General features: G+C 35.9%; 1 protein-coding gene across 8 annotated transcripts in view; it reads left to right on the plus strand.

The window, feature by feature from the left end:
- The window catches only part of TBC1D5 (TBC1 domain family member 5), a 317,984-nt gene that overhangs the window by 85,173 nt on the left and 214,417 nt on the right, over positions 1-18,394 (plus strand). The window contains exon 1 of one of the 8 annotated variants that reach the window (XM_048302292.1): positions 1,781-1,799. The exons of the other annotated variants lie outside the window; for them this stretch is intronic. The gene's annotated coding sequence lies outside the window, so the exon portion shown is untranslated. Of the gene's footprint in view, positions 1-1,780; positions 1,800-18,394 lie in introns of those variants that run through there. 8 annotated transcript variants of the gene reach the window in all.

Genomic DNA, 18,394 nt, shown 5'->3' on the forward strand with positions numbered 1-18,394 from the left:
TGTAAGAGTGTTCAAAAGAAATTTAACATGTCCAACTTCTGATTTGGGAACGTAAAGACTGAGTGTTCCCTTTCATAGCAATTGAGAAGGTTACTGTTTTAAAATTTGTATGTGTCTGAGGTTGCAAAAGGGCTAACGAGAAGAAAGATAAATGCCTCCTGCCTTTAACTGCAGTGCCATTCCCATCCGTTCAAGAACAGGTTGCTTAAAGGTGGGAGGTGCAGCACTTTTCTGGGCTGCTTCTTGGATCACCTGCCAGACAGTACTGTGGCTGTCTTCCTAACTTTGCATCTCATGAAACCTGAAGAGAAAAGGTGCTGAGATAAGATAGTTAAAGCTAATGGTGATAGGCAGTGATCATGTCTTCTTCTTACTGATGAGTTGACAAACAAGGAATATGTCTCTCTCTTCATAGTGTCTAAAGAGGGACGAGCTCAGGAATGCCTGAAGTTCAGGCATGAGAGACTTTCAGACCCAGGAGGACAAAAATGGGTCGGTTTAGGCTTGGACAGGATGGCCATGCTGGCTGTAGGGATGAGTAGACTTCTGCCATGAGAGCAAAACAGCAAAGATCTTCCCTTCCCACCTCTTTTTATGTTTTGAATTGCATTATGGCTTTTAACTTCACGCAAATGTAGATGATATACAGCTAACAGTGTTTATGTAGAGTATATATAGAAAAGATGGTGTGTGCTTTTATTGCTCTTCATTTTAGATTTTTGGCAAGATAGGAAGAGGAAGATGGACTAAAACACATTGACAGTTCTAAGGCCTACTAAGAAAGATCTTGACTGTGTTAAACATACACTTTTTTCCACTTAGTCCAGTAAATGTAATGGGATAAATTATTTCCACTCCACTGAATTTATTGTCTTCTCAAGGTTTTAGATTTTGAACTTAACTTTAACAGTTTGGTATTATGTGAACAGCTCAATGTAATAGCAACATTTGCTGTGTTTTTAAATCTGTTTCTGATATAGATAACTTTCAGTGCTTTGTACTATTTAGTGTCAAGTGAATATTTTAAGTATTGACAATGAGAAGTGAAAAAAAACCTGCATAGCTGTGGCATCTTACATCACTAAAATTTGATTTGCACAGGCTCCCTGCTTTTTAGTACAAGCTGAAAGTAGAAATGCTGAAAGCTTAGAGGCTAAACTCTTGACATATCTTGGGCAGGGGTGGGGGTGTCAGTGACTTTCCACTTTTGATTCATGAGTAGAAGACTAGATTTTTTTGCGAAGTCCCTTTCTTTTTATATTGTAAGCCACTGTAGCCAATTTTTTTATTATTTTCTTAACATATTTTCTTCTTTTAGATAGTGTGAAGTATTTTCTTTACTATGCATCCGCTATTCCTCCAAACAAATTTAATGCTTCATCTATATTGAGCACCCCACAGGAACACATGACTTAGGAAAGGGAAAAAATCAGCAGAAAAATAGGTGGTCTGAGCATTTATGCATTAAATATGCATGTTAATTAGAAAAAATTAGAAAAAATATGAAAACAGATGTTACATAAATTATTTCAGTCTCAGGATAGTAGTAACTTATACACTGACAATAACTTTTATCCATGCCTGTATATGTGTATGTCTGTATCTGGAACATTTATGCAACTGCTACATGGATAGCACTAGAAAAATAACTCCTTAGATAGGCCTTCTGAATATCACCTGCCTTTGTGGGTGTTTCTCTCCTCTGTTGTACTGTCCTTTGAGCTCCTGAAACAAGGTTCCTCAGAAAGGCGCTGCCGACAGAATCGGTCGTATCATAAGACTCATGGGGAGTATTTCAGGTAACTAGCATTACATATATGCAAAAAATTTTTCTTTGCATATTGATATTGTATTAGGCAGCAGAAATTTTAAAATTTAAGTCCTTTATGTTCTCACATACCCTATTCTTTATTCTGATCTCTTCATTTCTCTTAGCTCCTCTGCAGTGGGAAAAAAATTCCTAAGACTTTCTAGTAGAAGGTACTCCAGCAGAGACAACTAAAATGTTGAGAACATGTTAACAGAAGAGAGAATTTTGTAAGTGGATATTCATGCTAGAATTCATCTGCTCTTAGTGGAGTCATTTTGTCATTTTATAAAGAAGACACTTCTGACTGACAACCAATTTTCTGAATATAAATTCTGATATAATTTGAATAATTACATAATTTCTGTCCACGTTAAAAAAACAGACATATGTGCAGTTCGTTTTCTAATTATCACCACCAGAGACTGACAAGTTAAATTCTTAGAAAATGAAGGCAATATAACATGAAGTAAGGGGAAATGTTGAAAAATAAAGACCTGTAGCCTTCTGTACATTTTCATGTAATTAATTCAGTATAAAATTCTACTTTTCTGGTTTGATAGCTTTCATATTCTTTGAAACCTTGTATGTTTCTGTTTTGTAAATTTAATTTTTTTTTATTTTCTTTTTTTTTTTTTTGTAAAATCCAGCATATGCTGTAGGCAGGTAAAAGGCTGCAAAATGTAGACAATGAATTGTGGAAGAAGATTGTAGCAGATTGGATTGTTAGTATTGAAGACTTTTTAAAACAGTGTTCAGGGTACGCAATTGCTATTCTAGCAGATGCATTATGGTAGTAAATATATGAGAATGTGGTACTGTAAGAAAATGAATTACAGAAAACTATTAAGAAATCTTATTTATGTCTTGAAGAGGAAATACATTACCATAAATCCTACTTTATACCAATAAATTGTGTTGCCTACACAGAATTATTTAAACAAGAAAAAAAAATCAGTGATTTGTTAATCCTTCTCTGCACATGTATTCATTCACATTGGAAGAGTCAGATCTCATGGGGACAAGAGGAGTAAAATGGTTCCAGCTGTGTATCTTAAATTTTCAGGAAAAAAACCTACTTTGGAAACTTCAATTTTCAGTCTCAAACTAGTAGTAGTGGTGACTTCGAAGCCTGTTTGAGCCACCATTTTTCTCTGAGATATTGTTTCCTTTTCTTTGTTAGACTCACATATTTTCACGAGCAGGCAGCACATACTGATGATTCTTTTCCCCAGAAGATACTTCCTTTATTGTTACTTTATAATGGAATAAGAGTATCCTTAACCGCTGAGCCCACACCTGCTAGAATACCTCCATGCCATTTCTGCCCTGGTCATTTTAAGGAAATAACTGAGTTGTACACTTGCATGGGTTCTGGCTTTGGTGGAGATATCCAGGTTTTTCTCCACAGTCAGCTGAAAGTAAAAACCTGTGGTCATTGTACCCTGATGCTCTTACTGTTGCCAACATTAATAAAATAATAATGGCAAAATTGTAATTCCAGCTCAAAATAGTAACCATCACAGCTTTGTGATACTGGGAGGGAGCAATACGTCTGCATTCAGCCATCCTTGTAGTTAGATGTGAGGTAGATATATGCAATTCAAGTGCATTTCCTCAAGTATTATGAACTACTGTGATTTTTGCTTCAGTAAAAATAAATGGCTACTGAAATTTTATTTGGCCATAGATCATAGTGAAACTCCTTTCCTGCCAGTAAGCAGTGGTTCATTCATGTAGCATTCTCTGTTATTCCTTGGCCCAGTGACCTTCTTTCCAGATTCTGAAAGAAATTAGGAGAGAGCATCTGCTTTGCTTTTGAAAACCACAACCTAACATAATCAGAACCAGACTTTCCAAGAATCTGTGCTACTATTTAGGCATCAATGAATAACAATAAAAAATAATTAGGAAAAGTTTGTGAAAGAAATGATGACATCACTTTGTAAGTTAAATACGGTGTATTAACCCTGTGGGCCCTAGAAGTGCCATTTGTTTTGGTCTGTCTTCGTTACTGTCCAGATATAGTTAGACTTGATTATTCTTGTTCTGCTGTGGCCAGCTAGTTCTCTGGATCTGTGGCAAAACATGTGGCTCATTAATGATGCTAAAGTTTGCATTCAGCCTCCTCTGCCTCATTGCTCTTCTGTTTAGAATTCTGTAAGATAAAGGATAAAGACAAAGATAAGGATGAAATGTGAGACCAGTAGATGGACATGATAAAGCCTTCTGAGTCAAAATATATGAGAAATAATGCTCTTAAGATATTTTGGCTTTCAAATATTTCTGTAATCACTTTTTTATTGTAAGTTGTGGTATGAACAAAACATGGAAGTTTGTGTTCTGTTAAAACGTGATCATTCCAATATAACACTCTCTGAATAGCCAAATAGTTAGAAAACATAGCAGGCTTTCCCAGTTTTTTATTTATCTTGGTTTTACCCAAGTTGATTTATATTTCATAGTTTTCAGATTATTATGAGCATTAGCACACTAAACACTTGAGAAAAAAATAGATGTCTCTGGTCTAAAAAAAAGAGTACATGTGTATACATACACATATATATAAATGTTTCATTTTCACAAATCCAATTGTAGTAGTAAAAATGATACTGTTTGTATTACAGTAAGCATTTGTATTTCATGCGATTCTTTTTGTACGTTTTTTTTCTTACCCTAGTTAATACATATCAAGGTATTTTCCAAATATTTCTGAGGATGACTGGCTTTAATACTATATCCCTATTTATTCATACTCATAAATATGATGAGAATTTTTATATGGGGAAGTTCTCTCTCATTCACTTTCCTGGGAAGGCTATGATTTTTGTAGGTATGTGCATCCATCTGTCAATGCTAGATGATGCCGAATTGTGGGAATGTTCCTTGTGTTTGAAACAGAAGGTAGTAAGGCTTTTGGCTATAACTTAGTTTTTGTTGTGAATTTGTTTCATGATTTCTGATTGGCTTTTGAGACATCTCTGTCTGGTGTACCAAAAAAAAAAATCTTGTCATAGAAAACTCTGCTTTGGTTGACAAGATGTGTGGGAGAGCAGACGTAGCATTCAGCAACTTTAGGCTGTAGTACTTATTGTATTCAACAGAGATAAATACTCCCTTTGATTCCTGTTGGTAAAGGTGATACTGCAGTCTGTGTAGCTGAAAAGATGCTCTGAAGCATTCAGTACTAGTTGTCACTTGCAAAGAGCTAGGGGTGATTCTGAGGGGTGGTGTGGTGCAACAGTGGTCCCCATGAAAGCTGAGTTTGTGCAACATCACTAAAGAGGTCGTAGTGCAAACCTAAGTCCCAAAGGTGGGGATCATCAGAGGGACTGCTTTAGGAGCTAATATGGGAGCTTCTGTGTTGCATCTTAAAAGGAGCTTTTTGCCAAACATTCTTCTGTTAAGCATTTTTAATACTTTTGCTTTTTCGTCTTTACTCAGGGGAGTAGTAATATCTGTGCAGTATCTTGGTGTCTCTTTTGTGTGCATATGTATCTGTATGCAAGTTATGTGTGGTAGGGAGAGAAAGTGCAAATAAGTGATATGAAAAGCAATGAAGCTTGATGCTTAGAATGTTTTGCTATAGAAGCTGGTTCTGTAGTCTGAGATTTGTCCAGAAGAGGAATACAGAGGAATGGTTTTTTGTTGCTGGGGAAAGTTGCTTCATGTCCAAGGAAAAGGGTTGTAAGGAATGATTTCATCCTGAAATTTTTAGAGATCCTGAGGATTAGCAAATATATACAGGGCTGAAAAACAAGAGACTGGGGAATTCACTGAATTATGGGAAATAAATGCAGGAAAACCCAGGATGGTATTACTCCCTTAAGAGTAGTTGGTGGTATTACTGGGAAAACGTTGTAGAGCATTTTTTCACCTGGTGCGTTGTAAGCATTGAAGGCTCAGGTAGAAGACCTTTTGGAAGTCCAGCTGGAGTGAGAAGTGGTGGAAATTGTCTGCATTCATTAGTTGAATGAAAATGAGAGGGGAAAAAAGTGTGTTGTTACTGCAATCTGAATGTCTCACAGGAGCAACATTGCCAAGAGTACTCTTAAAATAGGTATTGAAGTGACCATGTAGTGTTGTAGCAGGTGATGATGAGTATCATTGAACAGCAGAACATACATTATTTTTCTTGATTTGCTACAAAAATATTTGGAGGAATTTTTCAAGCAATACATGTTTCCATAAACAGTTCTGTAATTTTATATATTCCTGGTTTCTCTGCACCTTTAATATTTTGATGACTAGTCCAACAGGAAGGAAAGTTATTACAGTAGTTGAATAGCAAGAAAAAAAAAAAGGTTGAAGGTAGGTAAAAACGTTCTTCTTGCTATGAATAGTACAGTAACATAGACAGATGCATCAGGCACTTCCTTTAATATGTGATCTGATTTTCCATACATGCTTATAATTGTTCAGTAAGAAATTTGTCAGAAATACACTGTGCTTATAATTAAAAAATAATATACATTAAAAGTAACAGTGGAAAGTCTGCTGTTTTATTGCATTGGTAGCAATCTGCAAAGTAAAATCTTAATCCATATTTTTAAATTACTCTGATAGCACCAGGGTCCATAACCCTTGAATATCCTTGTTTTCAGGTATTTTTTCCCCCTCACTCACATTGCATACTTAATATGGAGGATAACACATTCCAGTGCATTGTGAAACATATTTAAAGCAAACCTAAAACTAATAATGCAGAAATTACAAACGTCACAATAATTCTAATGTTCTACTCCTCCTAATTAGGTACTGGGAGTTGCGTATCTGGAGAGAAGGTGGAAGAATAGTTTTCAATACCTCAATTTGGTAAATAAGGTTAAAACCTTTAGGTAAAACCACTTCTGTGAGCAGTTAATCCCAGTATGTATGAGTTTGTAAAGACTTCTGTTTAATGACCAAGTTAGCAGAGAATTATTTTCTTGCTGTAGGCAGGGGGAAATTGCAGACTTGATTTTGTCTTTCCACAGTGTTCCTCAACCTCAGAAAGTAGATAATAACAGTAGAATAATATTTGTCAAATGTTTCTTGGAACAGGAAGAAGTATAAATTGGGCTACTTAGTGTGGAAATCCTAGTAAACGCAGGCTGGTTAATATTTGTAGCTGGAAGTCTTGAAGTGCTTTACAAACAAGAGTGGGTACTAGTTGTACTGTGGGATTCGATTGAGGATACTGGTCCTCCCTAGGAACTGATCTGAAGAAGGAGCTGAAATGCCAGTGAATTTTCTTTAGTGCCTGAAGTTTCTTGCTAAATTTGATGAATTTATAAATCTACCTTTCAGTTGTCTCTGAGAAGGATACAAGCTTGTAAACACATCCACTGACCTGGGACTCAATCAAGGTTTTTCAGTTTGTGAAACTTAGAGAAATGTCAGAAAATCCACACATACTGCAAGCAAAGGGTGCTCGAGATGAGTATGTGTTGCTCATGTAGTTAGCCAACCTCTCAGCCTGGGCAGTGTGCTTACACTGTTTGCATCAAACTCAATTTCCTCCTTTGTGGTTATCCTTGCATTGAAGCCAGTGTCACCCAGAGAAGGTTTGTCCTTTCATGGTAGCTTCTGGGTCACTGTCACATTTATAGAAATAACTTTAAGAAATTCATCCCTTACTTACTGTGGGTTCTCTGTAGCTAATGGCTCTTACAGTACAATATTAAAATTCGAGCCCCCCAATTTCCATGGCTAAGCTTGCTACATCTGTGAGGTGTGTAACACCAAGTGAAGGCTCTGTCCCCAGGGTGGGATTGCGGGGTGTTGCAGGTACCCCTCCCTGCAGCAGAATGCTGCAGGTGGACAGCGGGGTCAAGTTACAGAGGTTATCAGCATTAACTTGTTTTGGGGAAAAAACCCCAGCATGATGGGGGAGTGGGGGAATGGGAGCAGCTGGGGATATGGGAGGTCGCAGAGCAGCACAAGGATCACAGTGGGGACAGCTGCAGGCCAGAGCCACTGGTCAGCAACAGGCTTTACCTGCTTACTCTGGCTCCCAGGCACTTGGGAACTCTGACATGGATTCCTCTCTCTCAGATCAGCTTGCCTGTTACTGATACAGCATTTTTGAATGATGAAACGATCTTTCCTAATACTACAATAATTTAAATGTGGTGGGGTTTTTCTGGTTTTGTTTTGTTTTGTTTTTTTCGGGGGAATCTTTAGACAGCGCTTGACATCAGTTATTCTTGTTTCTTTAAAGGCAGAAATAGATATTCAAATTCTTAAACTGGAACTTTTTAGAAAAGGCTGTCAATCCTCTGATGCTGTTGTATACAGCCAGAGTCTGTGCAGCACTGTCTGTTATTTCCATGATAAATTTTGCATTTTTATGAATACCTTCTTTAAACGGAGAAAGTTTTAAACAGGTAATTTTTGCGTTTTTATGAATACCTTCTTTAAACGGAGGAAGTTTCAAACAGGTAATTTTTGCATTTTTCATTTGATCGTGTGATCTGTTTGCATAGTGAATTCCATATTAAACACAGAGAATTTTATTAAATGTTGATTATAAAGTGGTTAGAAAAATGTTAAGCATTGTGCGAGTACAGTCCTCTATCAAAAAGTTAAGATGTCTAAACAAACTCTCAGACATTTAAACAAAATATTTATATACATAAATAGGATTTGTTGCAAACTAGTGAAATGGATGTAATTTTAACTGAGTTGTTTGGGGTTTTTTTTATTTACTGAGGCTTAATATCAATGGAAACATTACTTAAAGACGCTGCTTCTCTTATGCTGGATTAATGGAAGTGGCTGTATTATCAGGATGTTATACTTCTGATAATGGGAGATATGTTCATATATACAAATACATATATTTTTCTTAAATCCGTTTTGATACTCCAATTCCCATTGTTAGGTGCAAATTAAAAAGAATTTTGCTCTGGTAGGGGGTTCGAAAGCCTTGACATTATTTTAATCTGATAACGAATGGCTCTGAGTTCATGTTCTTTCAGTTGTTGGCAACAAATCTAAACCTGTGTTTTTTGGATTTATGAGGATAAGTCCTGCTTTGGCAATCTTGTAGATCCTCAGGAGAATAGTTAAACAGTGATTAATCATTGTTTCTTCACTGAGTGTGCAGAAAAGAATGGAAAAGCTGCATTTCACACTTCTGAAGCAATTAATCCCCATGATCTTAGCCAGGTTTGTCTTGTAGATAAGTTGGGATACAAAACTGTACCTAATTTATCAATGTATGCATGCCATAAAGTATAAAACACACAATTTATTTCATATCATTTATAGTCAAATGTAAAAAAAGAGTGACTTTGCCATATCCAAGAGTGTTTCTTACATTACCTTCATATAAACTAAGTACCAGAGATTACAATGGGATTCCTGTTTATTGTGCACATCTGGTGCAGTCACTATGCATTTTCTCATTCACTTGCTGGCATTTTTAGTGATTGTGGCATAAATCACCTTGCTAATCAGAAACATAAGTGACGGGAAGTCATCTCCTTTTTTTGAACAATGGGAAAAAACATATGGCTTCTTAGACAGGACTTGGCTGTTATACTATTTATGTGGCATTATATTCTGTATTTAGAATTTCATATTAATTGCTGTGGTTTGATTGAAGGCGTAGAATGCCCTGTGGTTTTGGCCAAAGTATTTGTTTTACAATCTCCTTGTGATGCCTCCCACGCTTAATATCTGTTGTATTTGTGTGTATCAAAAAATGGAGCTGAACATACAGGCTGTATTTTAAAATGTGATAAAATGTTTTAAAATGCTTTTTAATCAATATGAAATGGCTGTTGTGTGTTCTGAGTGACACCATATAATAGAAGGCTGTTATAAATCATGTGGCATAGTAAACAAGAGAAATGTTTGCCCTCATAGGAAGCCCATATAGTCTAAACTTCTCTTCCTGCACAGAAGAGGACTGTAGAAAATCAGACTAGGAGGTGAGACTGGTAGTTTTTGTGAGACAAGTTTATTGATAATTGTGCTTCTGAATTAAAATTCCCTGTGGGATAAAACATATAATAAGATGCCAAAATTATATTAACATGTGAGGAAGATAATTGCACCCAAAAGCAATTCATGTACAGTATCATTTTTGTGTATCTAGTTCTTCTTCTTACATGAATATTTTGCACTTCATTTTGTGTCACTTATTTTGTGATTCATGACAGTGTTTACTCCTTTAGCCAAATAGTTTATTATTAATAATAATTTCTATGAAGAATTTTTAGTAGCCTTTTGAAAGAATATATTTATTTATGGCGAATGGTTCAGAGTTTGATTTACTATTATATTATTTCTTTTAAGTAATTAATTAAACATGTAACCTAATTGGCCAAGTTTCTCTAACCAGTGTGGAACTCGAGGTTATTGCATAGTACTGGAATAGACTAATTTCTGAATTGTCAGGAGTCTGTATATCTAAAGAAGATCTTTATTCTCTGTCAGGAAACTCCTAAATAATTACAAAAAATGCTGAATTAAGTGGCTTATGATTAAGACTTTCATATCAGGCCCTTGAAATCAAAGGAGGTAAGCAGCATATAAAAAGAGCCCATCCCAAGTGAGCAGTTATTACTGGTAACAACTTTCTGGCATTACAAATTCTGCCTCACTGTTAGTAAAGAAAAACAGATAATGGAAGAATGCAGAGTAATGCTAAGAAGCACTTGTTAAGCTGTAAAATGGAGGTCTTAATCTTCTTCACTCAGGTGTGGGTCTAAATGCACATTGTAGAGGTGCTGCTTTTGAGAGCTTGTCAGAATGTATGTCTTTGCCCAAGAATTTGGCCTCTACTGGGAATTGTGAAAAATCCTGAGAAGGATACCTGAAACTAACTGATGTGACATCCTTAAGATTACTTATACAAAAATAGAGGAACTTCCAAAATAACAGTACAGCACATCACCTTAATTTTTTTAATAGCTGTTCACTGTGAGTTTTCTGCTGTTTCTTCTCTTATCTTACATAGTGGAACAGTCATTTCACTAAAAATTTTCAAATTTGGTGTATTAGTTTAACAGGAAAAATTCTTCAAAATTATTCTGAAATACACAATTACCCCTATTAAGTACCTTTAAATGCTAAAAAAAAAAAGGCTCATATTTACAAAATGTCTCAGTTTGATTTCATAAATATTATTTTTTAGCATTTCTTTTTCGTAGTTTTTACTCACTAAAAAAAGCAGCCTAAAACACATGCACATAAGCTTCCTGACTCACTCACTATTACTTTAGCATTTTTGCTGGACCTACCTTTATGTGCACCCTTAAGTAAACAATTTGATTGAAAGCATGTTTGATTTTCCTGGTGTGGTCCTAGATTAGCCCTTTGGTGTGGATCAGGAATATATCTTTGAAGCAGATTGTTCCCACTGTGCTTGTGATCATACTGCAGAGTTGTGCTAGCATTGGGAAAACTGATTTCTTTTGGATTAAGCTAACTTGGAAGTTGCACACCATCAGTGTGTAAATGGACTTCTTTTGTAATAGCTGCTAGGGGGCTTTTGGTCCTGAATGTGACCAGTTCAAATTAAACCCCCCTAAAAGAAGTTTTACTTGAGTGTTGGTCCTCAGGATTAACTATTTCATTCTACCTGTCAACCCACACTGAGCAGTTGCCACTTGCTGGCATAGATCCACCTGTTGTGAATCTTGTAGAAGTACCCAATGGAACTCTTACTGGTTTGTGCAAGGTTCTGACTGGTCATCAGGCTTGGATGGGTCACATGTTTATCAGTGCATGATTTTTTTAATTATGCAAAGGGAATTACTGTCATGAACATTAGTTATCGTATTTAAATACTGATTTATTATATATATATATATTTATTTATTTATTTATTATATAAATAATGATTTATTTCTGCTTTGACATTGTCCAGGAGTGAAACCCAGAAGTCAGCATTAGGTGCAATGACAGAGGGCTAAAAGGGAAAGGACAAAGGAGATGCTCATAAAATTGGGAGATGGAAAGGAATAAAGCTCTTGTATGATAAATATAATTCAATATTTTTCACAGGCATAAATCTTGTAGTGCTATAGTCTTTTAAGGGAAAACTGTTTTATTTGCTTGCGTGAATTATGGACAGAGGTTTTTACTTTATGCTTTTGTTCCTGGTAATTTAGATATTTTCTCTTGGAAAGAATTAGAGATATAAACTGTAGACTTAAAATTTAAGGCTCTTTTCAAAATGGGTAATGGTAGAGTTCCCCTCTTAGCCCTAAACCCAAGGTTACTTTTGCCCAACACAGTGTAAAAAAATACTGTGGTTATCAGACACATTTTGATGAGACACATTTTAAAACACCAGTCAATGAGCTGCAAAGTTCACTTTCTTTGATAAATAGTCACAAACAATTCAGGAGAGGGTTAAAGACTGTGTTAAGATAAATTCATTCTTCTAATGAGGATGGTGGATAAAATCATTTACTTCATGTTAATACAGTTATTTAAAACTTAAATTTTGAGTTTACAACCATCTGTCTCAAGGGCTAAGCTCACTATAAACTATTATAATCATTTAAATAAATAGAGGAAAAAACAATCCGTTCAATATGTTGAATCAATATGTCATGCTTTGAATATCTATATAATTTTCCTCACATTAGGATCCATGGCACATGTACGGTACAATATGGTCTATAAATAGCCCTGGAGAGAATATGACTGTATCTTGGACTGCAGAGGGAATGATAGTGCTCCCCAGAACTTGGTGTGTGGTTTTGCCTAGCAGCCGTCTTTCTCTGTAATCGGAGTGTGGTTCAAAACATAACCTAATAGAATTAAAAGACGGCGGGTTTTAATGGCTGCAAGGTAGCAGAGCATATCTTTGTCCTTTCTTGTGTCCAACACAAGCAGAATCTTCATTTGGTATATGAATTTCATTCCTTGCTTGGGCTTGGGAGAAAAACTGTTCTTTTCTGCTCTCACCAGGGCTGTTCAGTGTTCCCACCTTGAAACAACAGAACCATGCAGTGTTCCCATCCAGTTGGCTTGGCCAAAGGAATTAAGTGCACATGGCTAGAGGAGTCCATGCTTGCTTTCAGCACCCGGTAGTACAACAGTGAATGTGTGTTTTACAGAGTCTTTTATCACTGTGACTCTGTATAACAATGACTCTACTAACTTGGAAAGTATGGATTGGAGCATGAGCCATAGGCCTGAGTAGCTCAGGGGTACTCATGGAGATAGAAACAAAGAGGAAGTGATGGTTGGTGAGACATGGCTGAAATTCACATAAGTGTGGCTCTAAGAGAGATTTATAATACCTAAGTTTTCAAGTCAGCGTTTTAGTCTTTTTTTTTTCAACAATTTTTTTTCTTTTACTGCTAAGAATTATTTAATCATTTTAAAATAGGTTCACAGACTGTATTAGGAAAGTATGGTGAAAACATGGATATTGTTAAAATAATTGGCTTTGCAATATTTAAGATAGTATGTATACAGTCCAAAAACTCTGTAGAAAGAAAAGCATCTGAGTTTGTGTAACTGAAAATATCAGCTTGGTTATTGTAAACTGCCAGTGTACTTCTATCACATAGGAAGAGTAAAATTATATATATTGTAGGAATGGGACAAAGGACAGCAGTGAGGGAGTCGTAGAAGCAGAGAAGGTCCTAAAGCACATTCTGGGTCTCCAGTCCATTAACTACATAAATTGAGAAGCTGCCATGTTCTTCTGAATTATGGAACAAGAAATCCCTTGAGGCTTTGCAATGACATCACAAACTATTAGAGGTTTGGTTTCGATGTCACTAGAATCCCTTGATGAAGTCATGGCCCAGTAATTCATTTATCCTCTGTATTTATGCCAGAATTAAAAATTCTTAAGGCTAGATGAATGGATGAAGCTTCTTTATGTTCTGTTCCTCACTGTTGGAAGTAACATACCATCTCAAGGATATTTAAAAATATAAATGCACCACCATTTCTCTTATCATGTCCTGCTGTTCTGCAGTTGAATCTAAAGTAAAGCAAGTCAAATGTCTATCTGTTGTGTGGATGGAGAATATTTGCATTAGAAGAGAATATTGAAGATAGGAAATCTGGGTTCTTGTTTCTCGTATGTCACAGACTCAGGCCATGTGAGTATGTAAGAGCCAAGTCTTGATTGAAACCATACTGAAATCTTTGTGTGCCTCCCTTAAAAGAGCTCCACGTGAACACAGAGAAGCATAGTGTTCCATATATGTGGAGCATTTTACACCATTGGAGCCTTGACATATGGTTGTGGGTGTCACCTGGCATCCATGTGCCTCAAACTCTGTATCCATAAGATGAGGGAAATGCTTTGCAAGGTAGTTCAACTTAAAACTATTTGGAAATCATTGTGGTTTACATAAAGAGCGAAGGTGTGTTGGGTTTTTTCCTAAAACAGTGAAGTCAGTTGTTGACTGGTGGGCAATGTTAAGCACCTAGAATCCAATTCCTGGTCAGAATGCAAATACTCAAAATTCCTAGTACAATATTGTCTACTGTGCTACAGTAATGCTAGGTAAATTCTGACCACTTACATGCTTGGAACCTTTTTAACAATGTTTTGTGTAATTCTGTTCTCAGTTTTATTCGTATTTCTCTCCGTTTGATACAGTATTTAAGAAAATCTGGATCGTCTATTAAGTTAGATGAAACACCTGGTTTTTTCAGCATTTTGTTTTGCTAGATGGCTCAGGCAAATTGCATGTTTTTACTCTGAAGTTCAAAATTCTGTAAGTAGAATGTAAAAATATCTTAACTTTTCTAGACATTCTTTAGTTTCTTCAGCAGCAAAAATACACATTTGTTTATCTAGGTCTGTTCAGACTTATGCATGCTAAGACCCATTTGAAAGCTGAAGTCTCTATGTAATTTATTTTCAGTGTGTAGTGTAAACTGTTGTGCTGTATATACATTTTATATTTATGTCAGAAAAGGGTTGCAGAGGGGTACTTTAAAACCACCTTTTCGGCTCTAAATAGCTATTGTGTACATATGGTAAGGTAGTGCTGCTTAACAATTAGTAACTGCTTTGATGAAACTAAATTACATGTTTAAGTTCCCATCAGGAAGTCGCTTCACATATCTGTATTAATGTATTCAAGGCTCGAGAAGGAAAGTTAATTTTCCAGCTTAAATATTTAATTCAAGCTTAAAATTTAGTCTGTAATTAGAGCTCCCAAATGGCAGGAACATGGAGTATTTGTCCATTTTAATTAGATTGTTGTTTACCTATTAATTATATATCATATCTTGTCATATAGTTTTGATGGTAACAGATGGTGCTAGGAGTTAGTAAGGGTTTGAACAAAATAAGATTTCACATGATTTATTAAGTTGCACTTTATTAGTGAGTGGTCTGCTTTCGTCAGGTTATTCTGTGGAATAAGAAGTTTGAAACATTTCACTAATTTTAGTGATTGCTCTCTATGTGGAAATATCGAACTTAAACAACAATTCCAAAAGGCACATTCTTTTTTTTAGAGGAAGTTGTAATACACCTTGTATTTCTCCAAAGTTATAGCCTCTATACTATGCACATGACAGTAAGATTGCATCTTTTTCTTTTTTTTCTAAATGTTGTGCATAGGATTTTTCAGGAGCAGTATCTCTTTTATCTGCAAAGAGTACTGCAGTTGTTTCAGAGGTGAAAGACCTGATTCAACTGTAAAAATGTTAGCTTCTGCACAGAATTCATTTTCGAATTTCAATGGCTGAAAAACACAGCATATCCATTTGTTCATTGGTGCTTCCAAAATACAAACCTGTATACATACACAGGCATCTCTCCAGCAAGCATTTAAATATAAAAAGAATCAAGGTTTTTCAAAGTTCTGTAGGTGTGGACAAGTCATACCATATACCTTCAACCAGTATGTGAACATTTTTCCAATTCTTTGGCAATATCTACTGCTGAAGCAGTTTACCTAAATTCTTGAGTACTGTATGAAATGTAAGTATGTCTTCTATCAAAGGATATTTGGGTGTTTTGATGAAATTAGTGCAGGTTACCCCACACTGGAAGCCACGTGCACACATCTGGAAATCATGTGCTACCTGACTTACGGTATTTTGGGGTTCTCACTTAAATAGTCCCTTTTAAGACCTGGGACAGAGGAAAAGAAAAAAAATTTGAAAATAATGGAAATCTCAGAATTCTGAGTTATGGAACATTAAAATAAGAGAAAGAGATGAAAGAAATTTCAAAGGAGAATCCCAATTGGAATTTTTGGGGTTCCTGAGAGAGGAAATGCAAGTAGATTTATGACACAAGTGAAAAAGGGAGAAAGGCAAAAAGATACATAAGTAAACAAAATTGCATAGTACAGGTTAGAGCAAGAATATGTTAGTTCTTAAAAAAAGAGAGTCTTAAAATGGGTGAAGATTCAGGAGATGTGTACATGAACAGCACTGGTAAATGGACAGTGGCTCTCTCTATGGGGAGTTTGCACAGTGAAACTAATCAGCAATTGAGCTTAGCATTGTGGTGTTTGTGGGTGGTTTAGTAGTGATTCAGGAGTGTTTGAGCTTTTAATTCCACTTTATCATAGATCATTTGATCTATTCTAATTTTGGTCACCGGAGAGAAGAGATCAACGAAAAGTTTCTTAAGTTCAGGTCAATTCAGCAGCTCTCTGTTACAAAGCTGAGTAAATAAATAATTATTTTGTGGCTTTGTAGTTTTCCTGTTTTCACTAGTTGCTTTCATGATACCTTGATAGCTTAATCCCTTTGGGGAATAATATTATCTGAATAAATGAAGATCCTTTTCCTGTAATCCCCCCTTTTTTAATAAACTAATTACATACTTCTGTTTTCCTTCCTCCTTCCTATTTTCCCCCGCCAAGTTAAAAAAACATGCACGATCATCAGAACTGTACCTGTTTCTTGACATTGACCATGACTTCAAAGAGATGGTAAGAGTCAAGAGTTTTGCTAGTGAAAAGTAAACAGATGGCCGCAGTACACACACTGATTTTGAGGCTTGCTTCAGTGGGCGACTTGACAAACAGTAGATCTACAAAACTGCCTCCTTGTTCTGGCACTTGCTTTGTCCTCACACCAGCAGCAACAGATGCTTGATGCTGACACTAGTTCAGTTTCTCCCCACGTAACTTTGGTCACATACTCCGAGTTGGATTTACTGTGACCTCTCTCTTGTTTCATAATTGTCCCCATCAGCATGGTTGCTACCTTAAAAAGTATTGATAAGTATGTCTGTGTTCAAATCAACTGGAGGTGGGGTGAGTAGGGGGAGGTGTTTGGGAGTGTGTATGTATCTTGGATGTGTTCCCAAGCTGAGGATCGTTTTATCACCACCTACATCTAAAAAAGAACCACTATGCTGAAATTGTGCAGTTTGATTAGCTAGGAAGAGCTAAGTGACTTGGCCTATTGCCTCTTGTATGTGTGAAAAGATTACCTTCTAAAAATGCGACCTTTCATCCTTTTTTGCTCAGATCCTGGATTTTTCTCTGTGATTTGTAGAGCTGTGTTAATAACATAGGAAACGGCATTCAGTTGTTAGCGATTGAGATATAAGTGATTACAAAAACATTATCACAAGATAGAAGTAGTAAAAATATTCTACTTGCTGAGCTTGCACCATCAGAATTTATTTATACATTTTATGCAAAAATACAGGGTTAATTTTTTTATTCCTTTGACCCTGTATATCAAATGTGATAAAATATGCTATCCTGCAGCTAAAAGCAGATGGAAAAATAAATTGAAGAACAGCGCTTAACTGCAGTCTTATCCTAGTTCATATAAAAATATTACAAAAATAAAACAGAGACATAACTGGGTCATTGAAATGTTCTTTAAGAAAGCCTGCTTACGCAACAAAATTACCCCATTTTCAAATACTGTGGTTCATAACATTAGAGAAAAAAAAAAAAGAAGGATTTTGAAATATAGTAGCATGAATTTTGTTTTTAAATTAGTTTATACTCTTTGGAGTCAATCATTCATTGAGAATTTTTTTTTGTTTCTTTTGCAATATATAATAGAAGTAGTGTGTTTGCATTAAAGCTTTCTTTTGGCCATTCGAGGGTTTTGAGTCATCGCTTCTGATTTATTACAGTGCCTAGCAGGGCTTCAGTGGTACTCCCTACCTTTCTTTGGAATGTCAGTGCCATTTATAGTTTCCAGAATAATTCTCTTTCCATGCTTGACTTTATAAATAGATTTTGAAGAATAAGGTGAAAAAGAGACAATTCAGTAAAATCTGTTGGTATGGATGCTCTGATAGTGAATGCAGCCAGTAGTGACACTCTGTAATTTCTCAGCTCTTGGCCAGGTCTGCCTCAGCTATCAGGCTGAGAAGCACTGAATCTCCTCTATGGAGTCACCTGTTTCTCTCTGTCATTGCCTAAGCAATTTCAGCCTCTAGTTTTAGTCTGTAAAGCCTAATTTGACTTAGAAATCTTAAAGAAGCCTAAGCTAGGCAGTTTTAATAACCCCAGGAGTGGAAATGTGAACACCAGATAATCATGTAGTAGCATCAGAGTGAAGCTTATTGTTTATGCATATGGAGATTTCAGATTGGGATTCTTACAAAAAGCACTGCAAGAAAGAAAGCAAGATTCATAGAAGATGAGTAATAAAATGGCATTCATCAAATAAGCA

The sequence above is a fragment of the Corvus hawaiiensis genome, chromosome 1, assembly GCF_020740725.1.
Source record: "Corvus hawaiiensis isolate bCorHaw1 chromosome 1, bCorHaw1.pri.cur, whole genome shotgun sequence".
Lineage (NCBI taxonomy): Eukaryota > Metazoa > Chordata > Aves > Passeriformes > Corvidae > Corvus > Corvus hawaiiensis.